Source organism: Trichechus manatus, unplaced genomic scaffold (assembly GCF_000243295.1).
Source record: "Trichechus manatus latirostris isolate Lorelei unplaced genomic scaffold, TriManLat1.0 scaffold00113, whole genome shotgun sequence".
NCBI classification, from domain to species: Eukaryota; Metazoa; Chordata; class Mammalia; order Sirenia; family Trichechidae; genus Trichechus; species Trichechus manatus.
Genome location: NW_004444049.1, coordinates 8,523,273 through 8,526,131, shown reverse-complemented (window position 1 = coordinate 8,526,131; position 2,859 = coordinate 8,523,273). Strand labels below are relative to the sequence as shown.

At 42.6% G+C, this 2,859-nt stretch overlaps 1 pseudogene; it reads left to right on the top strand.

Annotated features, from left to right (window-relative positions):
• The first annotated feature begins 2,026 nt into the window (after positions 1-2,026).
• On the top strand, positions 2,027-2,491 carry LOC101345309 (ubiquitin-40S ribosomal protein S27a pseudogene; annotated as a pseudogene).
• The last annotated feature ends 368 nt before the right edge of the window (positions 2,492-2,859 follow it).

Below are 2,859 nucleotides of genomic sequence, written 5' to 3'. Positions count from 1 at the left end.
CGACCTTTTTGGTTAGCAGCCGAGCTCTTAACCACTACACTACCAGGGATCCCCTCCTTCATGCACTTATTTGATCAAAATATAAAGCACTTTATGCGGGCAGTGGTGGTTCAGTGGTAAAATTCGCACTTTCTATGCAGAAGACCCAGGTTCAGTTCCCAGCCAGTCACCTCGTACACAGCTACCACTCGTCTGTCGGTGGAGGCTTACATGTTACTATGATGCTGAACGGGTTTCAGTGGAGCTTCCAGTCTCAGATTGACTAGGAAGAAAGAAAGATCTGACAGTCTACTTCTGAAAATCGGCCAGTGAAAACCCAATGGATCACAATGGTCCAATCAGCAACCAATCATGGGGATGGTGCGGGACAGTGCAGCATTTCGTTCCATTGTACATGGGGTCACCATGAGTCAGGGGCCGATTCCATGGCAGCAACAACAAGAATATTTACTCCATGAACTTACTTGATCAAAGTATAAAGTACCCTGCACAATGCCCAAAGCAGAGAAAGTGCTCAAAATTATCAGTGCATTCAGCAGATGTTGACCAGGTGCCCACTAAATGACAGACATAGCTCTAGGCAATGCGGACACAGCCTTAAACAAAAAAAGACTCTGTCTTATGGAGTTTATTTTCAGAAGGAGAAGACAAATTTAAAAAATCACCAAAATAAAATAAAAGTCAGGTTTCCTCAAAGCATAAGAGAAAAATATGAAGAAAAATTGAGCAGGGTAAATGGGATAGAGATGGGAAGTGATTTTATATAGAGTCTGCAGAAAAGACCACTCGAGAAGACACAAACCAAACCCGCTGCTGTCGAGTCATTTCCGACTCATAGCAAAAGAGTAGAACTTCCCCGTAGGATTTCCAAGAAGCAGCTGGTAGATTCGAACTGCTGACCTTTTGGTTAGCAGCTGAGCTCTTAACCACTGCGCCACCAGGGCTCCCTAGGAAAACAAGACCTCAGTAAAAGTAGTCACCATTAATCCCCATTGCCAGTGCTCCGGGTTTGCATATCAACAAAGCATTTTTCCCAGTGTCCAAATGGGCTTTTCTGTTCAACGTATCTCAAAAAATAGAATGTCAGAGCTGGAAGGGAACTTAGAGGTTCTCTAGCTCATTTCATAGATGCGACAGAACCCCGGAAAAGTAGGTCACACAGTTAATTCAGAGACAGCGTGTGATGCAAAGTGTCATCTTCTGATTCTAAGACCGATATTCTTGCCATTGCCTCAGACTAACTCAGACCATGTATTACGGATCGAATTGTGTCCCTCCAAAATGCATGCCAACTTGGTTAGGCCATGATTCCCAGGATTGTGTGGATGTCCACCTTTTTGTGATCGGATGTGATTATCCTATGTGTTGCAAATCCTACCTACATGATGTTACTGAGGCAGGATTAGAGGCAGTTACGTTAATAAGACAGAATTCAGTCTATAGGATTAGTTTGTATCTTGAGTCAATCTCTTATGAGACACAGAAGAGAGAATCGAGCAGAGAGAAGAAGGGACCTCATGCTGCCAAGAATGAAGAACCACGAGGGGGGCTCTTCCTTTGGACCCCAGGGTCCCTGTGTTGAGAAGCTCCTAGAACAGGGAAAGATTGATGACAAGGACCTTCCCCCAAAGCCGAAAGAGAGAGAAAGCCTTCCCCTGAAGCTGGCACCCTGAATTCGGACTTCTAGCCTCCTAGACTGTAAGAGAATAAATTTCTCTTTGTTAAAGCCATCCATCTGTGGTATTTCTGTTATAGCAGCACTCGATGACTAAGATACCATGTAAAACTCCTGCCTGGAGCCTCGAAGGTTTCTCTCCTAATGTTATATTTCAGCGTTCACTCTAGTTCCTAATTACTGGCTATATAGTCTAAGTATTTATCACTCAGACATCTTTTACAGGAAAAAAGATTATCATAGATTTACAAGAAGATATTTACACACCAGTGACTCCAGTTTAAACAATGACACATTAAGAGTTAAAGGACAGCTTTCCCATCCACCATTTGTGGTGGAACTGCTGCCAAAATGCAGATTTTCATAAATACCCTAATGGAGAAGACCATCACTCTCAAGGTTGAACACTTGGATACAATAGGAAATGTAAAGGCCAAGATCCAGGATAAGGAAGGAATTCCTCCTCCAGCAGAGACTGATCTTTGCTGACTAACAACTGGAAGATGGACGTACCTTGTCTGACTACAACATTCTAAGGAGTCAACTCTTCATCTTGTGTTGAGACTTTGTGGTAGTGCTAAGAAAAGGAGGAAGTCTTACACTACTCCCAAGAAGATTAAGCATAAGAGAAAGAAGGTGAAGCTGGCTGTCCTAAAATACAATCAGGTGGATGAGAATGGCAAAATTAGTAACCTTCGTTGGGAGTGCCCTACACATGAATGTGGTGTTGGAGTTTTTATGGCCAGCTATTTTGATAGACATCACTGTGGCAAGTGTTGTCTAAACTATTGCTTCATCAAACCAGAAGACAGGTAATCATGTATGGGTTAATAAAAGACATGAACTAACCAAAAAAAAAAAGTTAAAGGATGTGACTGTTATGGATTGCATTGTGTCCCCCAAAACTATGTGTCAATTTAGCTAGGCCATGATTCCTAGGATTGTGTGGTTGTCCACCATTCTGTGATCTGATGTGATTATCCTATGTCTTGTAAATCCTAACCTCTATGATGTTAATGTGGCAGGACTCAATCAATAGGATTAGGATCTATCTTGAGTCAATCTCTTTTGAGATATATAATAGAGAATCTAGTAGAGAGGAGAGGGACTTCCTACCTCCAGGAATGAAGAGCCAGGAGTGGAGTATGTCCTTTAGACCCAGAGTCCCTGCACTGAGAAGCCCC